This window comes from Arvicola amphibius, chromosome 4, assembly GCF_903992535.2.
Source record: "Arvicola amphibius chromosome 4, mArvAmp1.2, whole genome shotgun sequence".
NCBI classification, from domain to species: Eukaryota; Metazoa; Chordata; class Mammalia; order Rodentia; family Cricetidae; genus Arvicola; species Arvicola amphibius.
Genome location: NC_052050.1, coordinates 36,672,042 through 36,690,291, shown reverse-complemented (window position 1 = coordinate 36,690,291; position 18,250 = coordinate 36,672,042).

Sequence of the window (18,250 nt, the reverse complement as noted above, 5' to 3'; positions counted from 1 at the left end):
CACATCTTTACATAGTTAAATATTCTGCAACATAAGCAAATACAACACATCTTTACATAGTTAAACAAATATTCTTCAGCACATCTTTACATAGTTAAACAAATGCAGCACATCTTTGCATAGTTAAAAAAAAATTCTGTAATAGTGACCTTGAACAGATCATTAAGGCTGTTTGGGCCTCAGTTTCCTTATCTAAAAAGTAGGTTACACTTTTCAGACTTCTGTAAAGAGATTGGAAGACCTGTATCACTGTGCTAGACGCGGGAGGAGTGCTTTAAAAACAAACAAAAAACCCCAAAACCCCCAAAACAATGCATTAGAGTGAGGCTGGAGGAGGGTGGGAGGGAGGCGGGAAGCAGAATAAAAGTGGTGTGTGTGGAGATGTGGTGAGGCAAGCAGTCAGGAGCACCAGGGCGGCAGGGAGGCCATCAGGCTGCTCATAGCAGGGCGGTGGCAGGATTCCAAAGCAGAGTCCTTTGCCCTATGGATTGATGGCTCCCACTCAGAGCCCTTTGTTCATAAGACATTCTGAGAAGAGGTCCACAGGGCAAGCAAAGAGAGTGGAACAGAGGCCCAAGGCTCCAAGTCCTGATTTTTAAATCCCCACTCCACCATCCCAGTCCAGGGAGGGCTCCATGAGTCTCGCCCAGCTTCACTGAGCCTGTTTTAAATGTCCCACAGTGACAATGAATCAAAGAGGACTCCACCAGGACCCTATAAGGCCTGAGAGTGGAGGGCTGGGAAGGGACCCCTGTGGTCCTTCACTCCACCTTCAACTTGACAATGGCCTCTGCTGGAAAGCCGAGGTCTTTCCTGGACCAAGCAGCTGCTCTGTGTGGAGACTGAGGAGAGGCTGGTGGTAGGAAAACCCTGAGAAAGCCAAGCTGAGGGACCCCTGTGGGGTTCAAGGAAAGAAGAGCAGACACTGTTGGTACACCAGACAAGTCAACTGTGCTGGCTTCAGCATCTGCTGTCCCACAGACCTTGTCTGCTAGGACCTGGAGTTTCTTCTCCCTCTGCACCACTCCACCTGATTGCCTCCTGCCCACCATTAGACCTCAGCTGAAACAGGTGTGCCAGAAAGCCTTCCTTGTCCTTCACCTGCGCCCTACCGCCCTGGGCCTGCCTCTCTGGTAGCAAAAATTCTCACCATCTGCTCTCTTGCCCCTTCTCTCTGTTAGATTTTGTTAGCTTGTTTTGTGTTTTGAAACAGTTTCTGGTGTCCCAGGCTGTCCTCAAATTCTCTGAGTAGCTAATGATGCCCCTTCTTCCTCCTTTTCTGAGAGTTGAGATTTCAGGCATGCACCATCATGCCCCGCTTTATGCCATGCTGGGGGATCAAACCCAGAGCTTTACCACGCTGTACAAGTATTCTACCTGAGATGTATCTCTAGCCTTCTTTCTGTTTTGCTTTGTTATATGGTCCAGACCAACCTTGAACCAGGGATCCTCCTGTCTCAGTCTCCCTAGTGCTGGGGTAACATCTACCAGACTCCTTACCAGGTTTTATGTTTGCTAAGGGGACATCCTTACCTTAGAGTCTAATGCAGCACCTGCACAGAGTGGGGACCTACTAAGCACTAGTCAGTGAACAAACAAACAGCCTCACTTCAGAAAGGATGAAGGCAGGGGTCACTGTGGGAACACTTCACTTCTGAAAAAAGCTGGTGCATGGAATGAAGGCTTCAAGGCGAACACAAACGCCGGACCCTCAGGGCTGGCAGGGTTGGGGACAGGCCCACTGATCATGGCTGTATCTTTAGGAATTCAGCAGGTGGGGCTTGTCATTCAGTCTGATCACCATTCCACATCTGCCTGTGAGCATGCGCAAACACTAAAGGTTCGTTGGTAGACCCTTGTGCTCTGGGCCTGAAGGAACATGAGTGTACAAAGCTCTGGGAGCGTGTGTGCAGGAAGCATATGTGACTTTGAGCATCTAGGTAGGGGTGTGACACTTTGTACAAGCAGTTCTGTATATAGAACATGTCCCTGCATGTCTCTGTGTTTGTGAGCATGCATGTACTTGCACAGATGTGTGCTCACAGGAGCCAGGCTAGGCCTGGGCGTGTTCTGTCACTTTGTCCTGATTAGCCTTTGCTTGGAAGCATTTAGGTGACGATTTACAGCTGCACCTGACCCTGGCCTCTCTGCTTTACCCTGTGTGTGCAGCAGGGGCTGCCCCCTGCCCCCTGCCCACCCCTTGCCCCCGGGCCCACATAACTGTGATTTACAGCAGGCCTGTGGGGACCAGGCCCTCCCCGCCGCCAACCTCTTGCAGCTCCTGTACCAGATGGGCTGCCAGGGAGACTGAAGATACCAACCGGCAGCCAGGCCCATCTGGGACCTCTCCCTCACCCACTGCTCCCTCCCTCCTATCCCTGTCATCTTGTCTTGAGCTTGTTCTTGGCTGTTGGAATTGTGAACTGAGATGGGAGGTCCAAGTCTGTGACATCGAACAGAAACCACCCCAGCGCTCCATTCATCTTCGCTCCAGACATAGATAGACAGATGGACAGACATCCATAGATAAAAGTGCTGATGGGTCCACATACAAGGATATTCACTGGGTCAAGTCTGACAAACACATGTGCGTTATGTGTGTGCATGCATGGGGAATCTGATGCACATGTGGGGCTGGGAAGGAAGCCAGGCCCCCTGCAGCCAGACCCAACCTCCCCCACTCCCTGTTAGGTCCCTGCTCCCCCTTCCCCCGTGTCTACTCTCCTTGATGCCAAAGGCTACCCTCTCCATCCTATGCCAATCCATTATGCAGGTCCACTCAACCAGCAAGGGCATTTCTGGGGGGAGGGTATCCCTGAGGTGGAGCCCTAGGGGCTGCAGATCAACTCAAAACCCCTAGGCCAGAGTAGATGGGAGCAAGGGGGTGGGGTGGGGGTGGAGAAATCCAGGGCTGTGTCAGGCTGAAGGTGAGCGCTGGAAACAAAAAGATTGTAGTAAATTATTATTCCCCCCATGGCTTTCCCAAGGAAAGTGGAAGCAGCAGCCTGAGGCCCGTTTTCCTATTTGATGGGGAATCAGATAAATGGCAGGCAGCTTGCTCTGATAAGGCCTTGCTCTGGGCACAACCTCTCTCTCTGCAACCCTCTTACTATGCATAGAGGAAGGCTATCTGTGCAGCTGCACCTTGACACAAATATATCTGCACCCGAGATGAAGCAATTCCCCTAGAAATTACAGCAGAGGGATTGCATCTGAGGAGGGGGCCCTGGGGAGGGGCGGGGGTTGCAGGGCCGGGGGAGGCCTGGGACAGGCAGGGAGCAGAAGAGGGAGGCGTCTGGGAGATTAGGAGTGGGGAGGAGGTCAAGAGGACTACACCAGGGAGGGGCCTGGAAGCATCTTTGTATAAAATTTATACATCCCCCCCAAGCATCTTTCCCAGAACTATTCTTTTTCCTCCTGCGTCATCTTCTTAATAGGGAAGCCCACCAGGATCCCACCTCACCCTCTTACTATATTCCCCTTGCTTATAGAATTAACAATAAAATATGTAGACAGTAGTAGATTTTACAATGACTCATCCAAATGGAGAGGTCATAACCTTAAAAATGTTCTTTTTAGCAGGGGAATGGGGTGGTAATATGAGCTAAATAAATATATCCATGGATAAATATTTTTGGAAAGATGGTGAACATCTTTCAAACTGTTTTACCTGGAATTGCATCCAACCTATTATGTGGCCCTCCGGGAGGTGTACACATATATGCAGTGTGGAGGCAGAAATGTATGGGAACATGCCCGTGTGTTAGTCTGGACTTGTGTTCGTGTTCTTACACACACGCATGCATTCACCCACGCATGAGTGTGAAATACCCCCAACTCTCCTCCCCATCAGCAGTGACTGCCCATCTCTCCTCTCCTTCCACTCTCGAAGGAAGTTTTCAGAAAGCCCTTTGGTCCCTGGAAGAGAAGCTCTGAGCAAGACAGGAAGCTCTGAAGTTCATCAGGCACAAGGGTCTCCTATCCTGCCAGACGACTCTTCCCTCCTAGCTCTTTTTTGGCTGGATAAAGGTGCCCAGGGGTGCTGGCAGCAGGACGAGCACTCGGAAGGGGCAGTGGGCCGTGTTTGTTGAGGTTGAGGGTGTTATCCCCAAGGTTCTGGGTCTGCTATCACCGGGAAGACTTAGGAGATTAGGCTAGGCAACAGGAGGCTTTGTGGGCATGCGCGGGAGGGGCCAGGGGAAGAATTGGGAGTATGAACGCTCGCGTCGGGTTTCCCCTCCCTCTCCAAACTGGCACCTGCCTTGGGTCTGACTGTCAGAGCAGCTGTGAGACACAAGAGTGAGCTGACAGATGCCACAGACTCAGCCTTTGTCTGAGCAAGAGAAAAATCACACCCTCTTCTTAAGCCCCTGGGGCAGCTGAGGCTGGAGTTTTCCCATCTTACCCTCAGACTTCTCCAATGCTGGGAAGTGACAGTGGTCTTCATGCGGTTCTCTTTGAGGAGTGACAGAAAGGAAATGTTTGGGGGACAGACACTTCTAACCCCCTTGCCTAAACTGTATAACACACTCCCAGAAACCCTGTGTGTTGGGGGGAGGCGTTGGCTGGAGTTGCAGGAGGTCTTCATGCCAACCTGAGCCAGCTGGAGAGGGCTCAGCCACCAGGCAGGGGAATCAGGCTTCTTGTTTTACATCTGCCCCTTCTCTAGCTTACTCTTCTCAGCTGCAAAATGCGGGAAGCAACCATTTCAGCAACTGAGGCATGCCTGCACACCATGGTCCCCGGGCTCTAGTGGCACATCAGGCTGATGGGATAAGAACACGTGAGGTTGTCATCTGCTTTGGGCTGAGTCTGGAGGAGCCTGAGAACTGTTTATCTTTTGCCACTTCTGGGTTGGTGGCATCCTCTGTATTTATTTATGAAGCGATTGTTGGATCAGGCCACAAGACAGGAGCGCCCCCCCCCCCCCCGCCATAGGGGCCTACTGTAAATGACCATGTTGAGGCATACTGGGGCAGAACACTGGCTCCACCCAAATGTTCTGCAGAGGAGGACTTAGCCAGGGACCTAAAAGGTCCAGGAAGTCAGGGAACTATGTTTCTAGAGCAATAATAGAAAAAGATTTCCAGAAGGAAGGCTAACAGGTCCTGTTGTTTATATACTGTTAAGTTGGGGTCTACCCTGGGACAAGAACACTCACCTATGCTACAGTGAGAGTTGGGCTATCATCAACGTCACATGGGGACATTGGCTTTTATATTCATCCTTATATACCATTGATCATCATTGATCCTGATATTAGGGCATTGATCATCACACTAGCACATCAATTTCCCTTAACCAACTCTGAATTGGGGCATTGATCTCTACATTGGGATGCTGACATTCTTACACATTCTTATGGAAAGACATTGATTGCTCTCAACCCACTCTGTATTGGGACATTGATCCCCAAGTGGGATGTTGATGACCTCAAGCAGATCTTCACTGAGATATTGATTCCTACACAGGGAATGTTCACTTCTTTTCCCATCCACCTCTGGATTGGGACATTGATCCTGAATTGGGACATTGATTTATTCATCTTGTTCAGTTATCTGGACACGATCTACCATTCAACCCTGAATGAAGACACTAGTGTTTATTTGGGGGTCTTGAGCCATTTGTTCCATCAATCCTTTATTTATTATAGCTACTCTGTGTCCCATGTATCAGTTTCTGTGATGGTGGGTGGAATCTCTTCTTTTATTCTTCTTCTTCACCTGCTCCCCCATTTTGAGATAGGGTCTTACTATATAGTTCCTACTGGCCTGGAACTAGCTAAATAGACCAGGCTGTCCTCAAACTTAGAAATCTGTCAGTGTCTGCTTCCTGAGTCCTAAGATTAAAAGCGTGTGTCATCACACTTGGTAACATCGCTTTGATTGTCTCTCTCTACCATCAGCCCCCACGTGAGCCTGTTCCTTGCTTCCCTCCCTTTTATCTTCTTTCCTTCTTCCTTCAATGCAGAGGCTTACTAAATAGCCCAGGCTGGCCTTGAACTTGTGGCCATCCTCCTGTCTCAGTCTCCTTAGTACTGGGATTATATCCATGTGCCACCATATCTGGCTATGAATTTCCCTTCAGTTTTCAAATTGAATATCAATACACAAACTCTCTATCCATCACCTATTTTGCTCTCGCAATGATGTCATCTGAGATCTCTGAGTTGGACAAGGATAGCCTACTGAGGTTGGAACTGTACCAAGCAAATATTGGAAAGGGCATAGACTTTGAAGTCCTAAATTCTAATTCATAGCTCTTTCACTTACAAACCTCAGTTTTCTCATTTTTTCAAGTGGGACAAGATCCCTACTTTTCAGATTTCATGTTACAAATTAAAGGGCAGCACATAGGGGCTGGAGAGATGGTTCAGTGGTTAAGAGCACTGGCTGATCGTCCAGAGGACCTGGATTTGATTCCCAGCATTATATAACATTACGTAGCTGCTCACAGTCATCTTTTTGTTGGTGGTGCTGATTGTTTGTTTTTAAGACAGGGTTTCTCTGTGTAACTCTTCTGGCTGTCCTGAAACTCACTCTGCAGACCAGGCTGGCACTGAACTCACAGAGATTCGCCTGCCTCTGCCTCCCGAGTGCTGGGAATAAAGGTGTGCACTGCCAAGCCTGATTTACTCACAATCAGCTTTAACTCCAGTGGGTCTGAGGGCCTCTTCTGACATCCACAGGTACCAGGCACATATGTGATACACAGATACACATGCAGGCAAACACACTCATACACACAAAATAAAATAATAAAAACTTTTAAATAAGTTGATTGAATGAAGGACAGCATAGAGACAGCCACATGCTACACAACAATGCTTCAATCAACAACAGATCCCATATATAATGGTGGTCCCACAAGAAGACATCCTTCAATGATACATCAAATTTAGCTCATGTAAGCAAGGTTTGTAAGGTTCACATGATAATGAAGTCGCCAAAAGCAGATTTCTCAGCCTATGTGCCATCTTAAGTGACACATGACTGTACTTGAGAACACAGTATTTAATGACAAGGCTTCCCATCCCTGGTCCTCAATCCCCCAGCTCAGGAGACAGCTCTTCAATCAAAAAACTGTGTGGCACCACATCACTGGCTGCAGATGGGGCTGAGCCCTCCTCCCCTAGAGTCCATGGACAGCATCCTAGTGAAGGGCCACCCTCACCGAGGCCCTGCTCTGGCTTTCCTTTTAAAAATCCCATATTATATAGATAGCAAACAGAAGGGCAACTTTTTCCACCCCGAGCCTGTGTGTAATTACATATTTTGGCCACGTGCTGGGCTGGGGATAAATCTGTATGGTAATGCAAGCCAGGGGCTTACGATGTAGGCACACATGCTAATTTTTAAACCACAAAATCGTGGCTGTTTTTCATTTTCCTTTCTGACAACACCGGCACAGATTAGGCCCTATTAAACACCATGGGGCCTGTGCTCCCCCGGCCACCTGCGGGGCTCTTCGTGGCTTTCATGGGCTGGTCGGGCCTGGCGCTGAGGCAAACACATCCTTCCTAATTGTAGGGCAAAGCTCTGCCCAGGAGGAGGTGGCCAGGATGGCAGATTGAGGCTGCTTTCTCCTGTCATCCCCAACCAGCCTGGGGTTAAGTCTCATTTCTGCTGGTGTATATGGGGGTACCTTTCTTTCTTGAAAAGTAAAGTAAGATGCTCTCCCCAGAGCTGGAGGGAGGACCCTTAGGAGCCCGAAGAACATTGAATTCCAGCCTCACATAAGCGACCTGTGCAATCACTTGCCACTGGCCTTTTGCACCTCCCTTTCCTTTCTGGGCTTGTTTTCTATCCCTGGCAAGCACTACGAGGCTCTGGACTGGTCCTTCAAGTTCACACCTTTTTGCATTTGAGCCTCCAGTGCCTTCACTAAAGACCACGTTGAGCAGCACTGACAGCAGATGGCTGTGGACACACACGTGCTTTGTGAGAAACTCACATATCCACATCTCATTGACTCCTCTCTACTCCCTGAGATAGCAGAATGTGAAACAGCAAGTCTCGCCTAGGTCACTCACTGGCTGGCTGCTCTGTTCCCTCATCTGCAAAATGGGAAGGAACTGATAACAGTGCTGCCTGGAAGGGAATCAGCCAATCATATGCATTGCTGCAAAGTACCCACGCATGGTGCTCAGAACAGCCCCAGCAGGTGGCTGTCACCATTATTATGACAGATGAACAGATGAAGGTACAAAAGAGGACCAGGCCAAACTGGAGCCCAGACTCCAATTCTTCCCTGTACATATACTCTGACCTACTCCTCTCTTTCCAGTATAGAAGCTTCCATCTTCACCCCTTGCCCCACCCTATATCCCAGTCAGGAGAAGATGCTCAGCCTCCTTCTTTCCCTATTCCTGGGTGTCCAGCAAACGTGTTGAGAGATGCTGAGATAAAAATAAAGGTCTAAGTGATTCCCCGAGTGAGGTTTGGGTCTGTCAACTACCCCCAACCTTGACTTCTAAGGGCACTTGGGCTTGAGGGAGCCAGCCCTGGCTCAGACAGGAGCCGGGGTCTAACAGAGCCTCTGCTTGTTTGAGAACAGAGGGCAGAGGTTCGGGAGGAGGAGCTGAGCCCAGCCCCCTTCTATTCTCCTCCATCTGCACGCAGGAGCAGCTGAGCATGGCTGGCCACCCCTCCCACTCCTGCCCCTTTCCATTCTCTCCTTCTGGGGCAGGGCGGCCTGTCTCTGGGGGGGATCCTGGTCTGTGCTCAATTTCATGCCACTTAATTCTCAAGTCTGTCCGTGAAAATGGTGACAAATCGGCCCCAACTGCCCAAATGTCCGGTCCCATCTCAGACATCCCTCCTGAAGCCACACTCCTCTGTCCAACAGGCCCTCACCCATCAGAGGAGAGAGGGAGCATGGTGCACGTGGCCATGGCCTCACAGAGGCTTACGCTGACTTAGGTTTACTTCCCCATACAACCGTCTCCCACAGACCCAAGCCTTAAGACCAAACACAGCCCAGACCCCCCGGGATGACCGCAAGTGTATGGTCATGGCTGGGAACTGTTTGATTCTGAATTTTAAGGCTACGGTGTAATGCTTGCATGCTTTCTTTCTAGAAAAATTTGGTTACTTTATGAATGAGCAGCACATTCTCATGATTGAAATTTCCAAAAGAGAGAAAGGGAGTGTGAAGTGTCCCCATCAACCCCTGCCCAAAGCCTCCTTCCCTCCTTCTTCTAAAGTCCCCATCTTCTTCTAGAGAGGTCTTTCATGAAAAAACAAAAAACAAAAAACAAACAGAACCCTTCATGTATATCCAGTACACCCACCTTTCCCAAAAAGCAGAAAGTTCTACACACAATGCTGTGCCTGATCCTACTTACCCGGATGTACCCCAAATCAGAGTCTCCCATTTCACCCACCTCTCAATGGGAGCCATTTGAAGTTCTCTCCCTTTCCCTTCCTCTGCCCTCAGTAAGGGTTTTGAAAGCAGAGGGGCAAGTGTTCAAGTCCCACCCTTGTTAGCTACTCTCTGGCAGAGGTTTTTGAAACTTGAGGACCATTTTATAGGAGTTCAAAAGAGAAAACAACAAGGGAAGCAAGCTTAAGATCTCAGAGGCTGCTTGGAGGAAGGAGATGGAGAAGAACAAGACAGAAAAAGCCATACCCTGCAGGGTCTGAGAAAGGTGGCAATGACTGTCCATGAGTAGATGGATGGTGGATGGCTTGGGGCAACTTTTGGGAACAATGACAAGCCCAGAGTGATAAGGGAAGCATGCTTAGGTTTGTGGCTGATGTCTTTCAAACCCCAGGGGAACCTTTCAAAGATGTGGGCTCTCTGAGTGTGGTGGAGCTTTCTCTGACTCTTGGTGAGTCTAACTCAGGGTCCCAGATAATCAGTGACCACCAAAGCCACCCTGAGTCAGCGGCTTGCAAGTCCATCATCTCACACCCAAGAAGAGTTAGGAGAGGCAGCCAAGGACTAAGTAGATTTATTAAGCAAAAGTAAGAAAAAAGTAAGAAAGGGGCTCTAAGGCAGATACCCCCTGAGAGAGCTTTTCAAACACATTTTCCTCATGGGCCTCAGTTTGTTTACAAGTCAGCGAAGTCATCTCTGGAGACTTTGGGGGTGAAGGTTGGTAAGATAGATAAAGGACATAGTGTGCCAGCAGGCAAAGGGCAAATACCCACTCCTTTTTCTTCCTTTCTGTCCTCTCAGGCAGCCGCCTACAGGTAGGTAGTCCCTTTCCCATTCCCTGTCTGCATCTGCTGTGCTTCTGAGCACCTTGGAGGAGTGTCACTGTGGTGTGGTGTACCTCACCTCAGGTCTTATCTTCCCTCCTACAAGGTTGTGAGCACCTGGAGGGCTGCATGACCTGGGATGTGAAGGTGGGAAGGCTGATGGCCTCGAGGCTTCTTGCCTGTTCCCATACCTGGGTCATCAGGTGACCATATGCAGACACTGAGTTGAAGGTTCAGCCAAGGGAAAGCACAGTTAGTGACCAAAGTTGGAGCAGAATAGCTCATCCAGCTGGCTGATCCAGCAGTGGAGACAAGAGGGCAGAGATGGGATTTTAGGAGAAATAAAAGAAAAGGGGGAAAGGAAGTTGGGTAGAGTAGTGAGCTATGAGATTTAGGGAGCTGACTGAAGAGAGTATTAGAGTTTCGCCGGCTGTTGTGGGGTATAATCTTGTGGCCTATTCTAGAGTCGGGTTCAGTCTTCATTGCCAACCAGTCAGTGCTTTTGGAAGCCGTTTTGGTTTCTTGTGCTGTGATCTGGGTTGTGACTGGATTAAGATCTGCAGGAGTGCAGAGCGACGTTATGATAAGAGGAAATCAGCGGCTTAGACAAGCCAAGGCTCAGCTCCTCCCTGGGCGGCTCCCAAGGTGGATAGCATTCCTGTGCTCATGACAAGTTTTCTGAGGAGCTCCAGATTTGAGGATCTACCTTCCTACCTCTGGATCCCCCAAATGTGTGGGTCAATTCTTAAGATCTGTAGCCAGCACAAATATTGAGGACCTATAGGAAATGCTCCCTCTCTGTGGCAGTGGCAGGTGGGAGGAGATGGAGGTTGAGTGTGGGTCTCTTCAGGCCTCTTCTTTTCCCTTGCAGGAAAGGATTCTAGCAGGCTTACAGCCTGAAACTTCCAGATAAGTATGACTTCCTTTCACTCCTTCCAGCAAACTTGTAAAATGGGATCAATGCCCCTATTTCTATTTCAATTTCCAATTGTTTATTGTCAGCATGTAGAAATTAATACCAAAGTTTTGGTGTATTGATCTCTGGCTCTGCAATCTTGCTAAACTTAATAGCCCTGGTGTCTTTTTAAAAAAATTTTTTTTTGTTTTGGGCTGACTTTATTTTATTTTTTTATGAAGAGGATCGTGCTTTCTGTAATATTTTTAAAATTTTTTCCCAGTATATATGTCTTTTATTTCTCTTTCCAGTCTTATTGAATTGACCAGGATCTCTAGTACAAGGTGACCAGGAGCAGTGAGAACAGATACCCTTGCCTTTTCCCTCTTCCTAGGGGTAACGCGACCCCATTCTACAGTGTCGAAAACTGAACGTCACAGAGCTGTTCAGCAATAAGCCCAAAGGTCCCCAGCTAGTCAGTGACATTACCGAAATCAGAGCCCAGACCGTCCTGACTCCAAAGCCTATGCCCTTTGTACTGTTCCAAAATTTGCTATACAAAGTGGAGGAATTACAGTAATTTCCTCTTTGAAGCCCCCAGCTCTCCACTGAGCTCCGGGCATACAACAGCTGCTCTATGAAAACTTGCTGTCTGAGCGGAGGGCTGAGCCAGAGACTGACAGAGAGATGATGGGTTTTGTTTGCTTGTTTGGTGTTTGCTGTGTGTGTGTGTGGCATGCACACATGTGTTTGTGGGTGGTGCACCTGTGAGCACCCAGGAGGAGGCCAAACAAGGCCACCAGTGTCTCCTATTATTGTCCACTCCGTTTATTGAGCCAGGGTCTCCCGCTGCAGGAACCTGAAGCTCCCTGCTTTGGCTAGGCTGGCTGGCCTCCAAGCTCCCTAATCTCCTACCTTACTGTGAGATGCATCCTGGGGCTGGGAATGGAGGAATTTCCTCTTATTTCAGAGGGAATGACACAGGCTGAGAGACGCTGTCTCCTAGAGACCAATGAGGGCTTTAGTTCAGAAGATTTTTCAGAGGCCAAGAGGGACATAGGATATCGCTGAATCTCTGAAAACAACATAGATAAGGACGGATTTGAAATGAGGAGCACGAGACAGCTTACCAGCGCTGAGACTTTGGGCAAGCGACCTAACCTCTCTGGGCTTCAGGTGCTCACTGGTGAGATGACGATCATGACTCTTCCTCGTTAACTGACGGTGAGAGTGGCACAGATGTTCACGGGCTGTGACACGGTAAATGGCGTGCAGGGTAGATGGCTAGTATTTATGGAGCCACAGGACTGGTGGAGGGACCCCTAGAAGTCACTGGGGGCATCTCCTCCTCCTTTCCGAACATCCCCTACGTTAGTATATGTATAGACAGCATGCCTCTCAAGTAGCCAAATCCCTTAATCTCACAGAACCTCAGTTTCTTCAGCTAGAAAATGGAGTAATGTCACAAGCCGTGGAGACCAGCAAACAGAACAAGGTGCCAAAAATGGGAGAAAATGCATCACAGCTCCTGCACGGCTCCTCTCTGGAGCACAGCTGGGAGGTGGGTAGCTTAATTGCTGAGCCCCACTGATCCTCAGTGCCCCATGAGGTGGATAGTTGTGCTATTTTGTACCCATCCCAGAGGCTAAATGACATAAAGGCCTAAGGGCCAGGAATGAATCCAGGTAGGCTTACCTCCAAAGTCCGGATCCCACACAGTGTGTGGGAACCAGGACCCAAACTGCAGCATCTGGGCCCAGGTGCTTCTCCCCCAGTGTCCCCTCCTGGTCGGTCCCTCCCCTGCCCTTCAGTCACTCTCTTGTCCAGTCAAAGGCAGGCGGCGGCCAGCAGCTTTGGCTCATGAGGCAGATGGGACCTTCACAAAAGCCCCTGCACCTCTCCAAGCTGGTCCCCCCCGCACGCCTGATTACCCCCCAATACCCAAGTTACCATTGATACAGTGGTGCTGGGTGATTCAATTAGTGCAGCCGGCATGAAGGCGGCAGCACAAAGAGCTGGGGTAGTTAGAAACTCATTTTCTTTTGATTATTATAGCATCTCACACGTGGAAGCAGAAAATTATAGGCTCATGTGTCTTTGCTTAATATCCTCTGGGGCCAGATTTGTCGTCATGTTGAAGTTAGCTGTCAGCACTGACAAAATCATGTGGAGTTGATGGATTTACAGTGCCAGGGCCCAGCCAAGCTAGGGAGGTGCAGCCCCTCTCAGATACACAGATCTGCAGATGCATCCATACCCATAGCACATGTGTTCACGCACACACACACACACGCACACAGGTACAGCCCACATAGGTACACCCCACACAGGCGCATATCCTACCTTACAGACATAGATATTCTCTTGGGGAGAGTGTCTGGTTCCCTCTGCCTGGTCTTGAGAAACACAGGGTTTTCACCCATGAAAGACACTCATTCAGATCCATAGAGTCATTCATATAGCCCACTCCTACATACTCCTCATACTGATGACCCAACACACACACACACACACACAAACACACACACACACACACACACACACAGAGAGAGAGAGAGAGAGAGAGAGAGAGAGAGAGAGAGAGAGAGAGAGACAGAGAGACAGAGAGCCTGACATACACACACACAAATGAGAGAGAGAGCCTGACATACACACACACAAATACATCCCACATGTTACTACATTCTTACCCAGCCTCACAAGAATCCCCATCTTCCTCACTTAGACATTATACTGGAACACACATACACAGCCTGACACACCCACTGGCATTCTACACAGATACACGTAGCAGTGTATACAGATACTTGCATGCCCATCTAAACACAGATACACCCAACCACACTGATGCCGAGCTGCCGACCCAAGGCTCAGTAAGCCAGTCACACAACCTTCTAACACACACACACTTATCTACACCCTCATGAATGTAGATGGTACCCTGGCTGACACATACACCCAGGCTCTTGTGTGCATCACACACAGGTAAGCAGACACAACTCACAACACTGGTAGCTTATGCACCCATGCAGCGTCCAGACAAATACAGGATACACACAGAAACAGAGAAGTCAGAGTCTCAGGCACAGGGTAGACATTCAGAGAGACTCGGGAGCATCCGCCTTCTGCCAGCGTAGACCTTGTCTTTGCTTTTCCTTATTTCTCTATTTTTCTTTTCAATTGGCCATGCAAGGGAGCTCCTAAAAGGCGATATAGAAATATGAATATCATCAATAGAGTAAGGGTAAGGGCCCCTCACCTCTGAGTGCCCAGTCACACTGTTAAAGTGACTGGCAGCTAAAGGGAATGGGTGGGGTTGAGGTTCACAGTGATTGTGTGTTCACAGAGAAGGAAGGAAGGGAGGAAGGGTTTTATCCTATTTTTCAAAGATTGCTCTATTATTTATTTATGTGTGCATATGTGCACATGAACTTGTGGAGGTCAGAGGTCAACCTCAAGTGTCGTTCCTCGGGAACCACTGTTTTGGAGACAGGGTCTCTCATTGAAACTGCAGCTCACCTATTAGACCAGGCTGGCCACACAGCCCAGGGATCCACCTGTGTCAGCCTCCCCAGTGCTAGCAGGGCCTCTCCTGGCTTTCACAGGGGCGCTGGGGATCGAACTCAGGCTCTCACATTCCCATAAAAGTGTTTCACTGACTGAGCTGTCCTCCAAGCCCAGGGCTTTATTCTTCACTGAGTTCAGCTAACTCCAGGTCCTCAAAGAGGAGAAACAGACATGTCGTCTGAACTCTACAACATATGGTTTAGACTCAGACCTTGTCTCAATCCGTTGGTTGAACTTGGTCTCTTTGTCTCTGTTGGCCAAAGAGGGCAATGACTCATTCAAGTTCACGCAATGAGAGACAGGAATTACACGCAGTCTTTTGCCTTCCAAACCTTTGCTCTCTTCTTTCTACCACCCTGAGGTAGTACGGAGGACAGACTGGAGAGCCCCAAGCTAGCCTGTAACTTCCTTGGGTGCAGAACTCTTATGACTTCTCCCCAGGGCAGGAGATGAAGACTATTAGTGGGCTTGGGGACCTACTGCGTTGGGTTTGAATCCTGACTGCAGTGTTGGGCAAGTCCCTTTGCCTCTGAGCCACTTGCGTCTTCTTGTCAAATGAAGATGCCCTCTCCGCTGAAGGGTCAGAAAGGACAGGCAAGCAGGCTACATAGCACATCTAGTACACAAGAGCTGGGGTTAGCAGTTCTGCCACACCTCCCCCACAGACCTCGACTGGCCCCACTTTGGATTACTCTGCCCACTCTTAACTCTTCTCTGACCTCTTCTAAGATTCCTACCAGTCCTACCAAGACTACCCCATTCAAGGTCTATGGCTTCTTGAAGCTTTAGACCTGTGCGTCTCTAAGGACTTGTTAATAGAGGCATGCATTTAGAATGCCACACTTCGTTCTGGCGGGGGGGGGGGGGGGGGCTTTCAACACTGCTTGTGCCTTGGAATTATCTTCTTGTGTATATGCTTTTTAAAAACAAAACAAACAAAACAAAAAATACCCAAAAATACAAAAACCAAACAAACAACAGGTCTTGCTGTACAGCACTGGCTGACCTGAAACTCACCGAGTAGACAAGTCTGGCCTCTTTTAAAGATAAGGTCTAGCTACGTAGCCAAGGCTGGCCTTGAATTCAGTATCATCCTGTCTTAGCTTCTACAAGTGCTGGAATTACAGACCTGAGCAACCACGCTCAGCTAGAATTATTTACAAACAAACAACATCCAGAATCTTCTGTAGAAATCCTAATTTACTTGATCTGGGATGCGCCTCAGGTGCCAGTTTTAATCTCTCTGGGCACTTTAAGGTGCGTGAGTTCTGAGAACCTGACAGGGGCCCTCCAAGTTGAGGCCAGAGGCCAGCAGCCTCCCCCGATCTAGAAGCCTGGGCCTAAGGAACCCCGTTCTGAACCACTGTCGGGTGAGATGAGGTCCACTTGGTCCAGAGAGTGACCATGGGTGCATCAGGATCAGGGCTTTTGCTAGGTCCTCACTGTCTGAAGCCAATTGTCTTCTTATCCAGACAAGGACATCAGGGACCAGATGTCCCTGGCCAACTTGTGTGGGTGGGATTCTCGTCACCTCTGCTCATCCCCGCCTCCCCCATCATCAGTCTGGTCTTAGAGATATGCTAATCAGTGTGGGAGTCCACTCTCTCGTGCAATTATCATAGAGCAGAGCTCCTCATCTTAGGATAATTTTCTCATCTGCATAATCGTATTTGACTTCCTTACTGGATGTGAAAGCCCCCTTACCTTGGGCGAGTTAATCTTCATTGATTGAATATCAAATTCACCCAGCTGTGGGAGAAGGGGCTTTGCTTTTCTCTTGATGGCAGCCGAGCACTGGGGTTGAACTGAAGTCAATCTCAGCTGAGGACTGGGTGGGACCATCAGCCCTGTGGTCTCTGTCCTCCCAGAGCTGGCCCAGGACCCTTTGCTTCTCTCCTACTTCCTGTGGCCTTTCCTCCCAGCTGCTTCCCTTCCCCCTCCCCTGTCTAGGTGCTCTTTCTGTCTCTCTTGTGTCCTTTGTGCTTGCTCTCTGGTTCTGGGGTCTTTCCTCCCTGCGCTAGTCTGACTTCCTTTCTTTGGTTTTTTCTTCTCCTTGCAGGCCTTTCTCCCATCTCTTCAGATCCCAGACCCTTCCTTTACTTAAAACCCCAAGTTGTTCTGCTATGTCCAAGTCCAAAACTTAGTGACAAAAATAAATATATACGTATGTATATTTGCAGAATGAACTCATTGCAAAAGCAGTCAAGATTCTCAGAGAGGCAGAGGGCCCACTAAGATAGCCGAGGGATAAGAAAGAAAGAAGGCCAGCTGCTCTGGTCCCCAGGCTCTGCCTAAGATCCCCATTTTCATGCTAGGATGTGTCAGTCCTGGGCTGCAGGTATACCTCAAGGGAGGGCACTTGCCTATTGTATGTGAGGCCCTGACCTGATCCCCAAGACCAGAGAGAGCAGAAAAGAGAGACCAGTCAGGAAGTCTCGAAGCTTTCACAGCAATCCTACGTGTTCAGTGCTGTTTTCCCATTTAACTATATGACTTGAACAAGTCCCACAAGGAGTGCCAGGACTGGGACTTGGTTTGGGTTTGGTATTTTAACTTAAAAAAATTTTGAGGCCGGGCGGCGGTGGCGCACGCCTTTAATCCCAGCACTCGGGAGGCAGAGGCAGGCGGATCTCTGAGTTCGAGGCCAGCCTGGTCTACAAGAGCTAGCTCCAGGACAGGCTCTAGAAACTACAGGGAAACCCTATCTCGAAAAACCAAAAAAAAAAAAAATTTGTATATATATGTACATATTTATGTATATACATGTAAGTTACAGGCATGTATACATGCGTGTGGTGGCCAGAGGTTGACATCAGTATCTTCTTCAATTGCCTTTCACCTTGGGCTTGAGGCAAGGTCACTCAATGAACCTGAAGCTCACTGACTGGACAAGACTGGCTCATAGGTGAGCCCCGGGTACCTTCCTGTCTCTGCCTCCCCAGCTCTGGAATTATGTGCTTCCCTGTGGGTGCCTGGAATCCAGCCCAGGTCCCCATGCTTGGAATGCAAAGCACTTTACTGATAGAGGCATTTCCCTTGTTTCTAGTTTGGGGTTTTTCCATGGGGATGGGGGTGGAGATTAGATCTCACGTAGTCCAGGTTGGCCTTGAGCCTTTGACCTTTCCACTCCATTCCCCAAATGACGGAATTACAGGCATGCACCACCATGCCCAGTTAGGACCTTCCTAACCCTAGAGATAGCCCTAGGTTATCTAGGAAGAGACAGATGCCTTCTGTTCCCAATGAACCTTGAAGTGGGTAACGAATCCATTTAAGTCTAGACTTGCCATTCTCTCCAGTTTTCATCTCTGTCGTAGGACCAAGTCCCAAGGCACCATCAGGGTTCAGACCATGAAGAGGCAGTTTTAGGAACTTTGGACCAGAGAGGCATAGGAGGTCCCTGGGCTTATATCATTTACTCCAGGAGAACAGAAAATGGGTTTCCCAGCTTCATCTAAGACTATAAAGACAAGTGGGGACATAACTGGACACCCCATACGGTTTACAGAGATGTAAACATCTTGGAAGTCATTGGTGGTATAAAAATTGATGAGCACAAGTTCACCCCTAGAGGAGTCCGTTG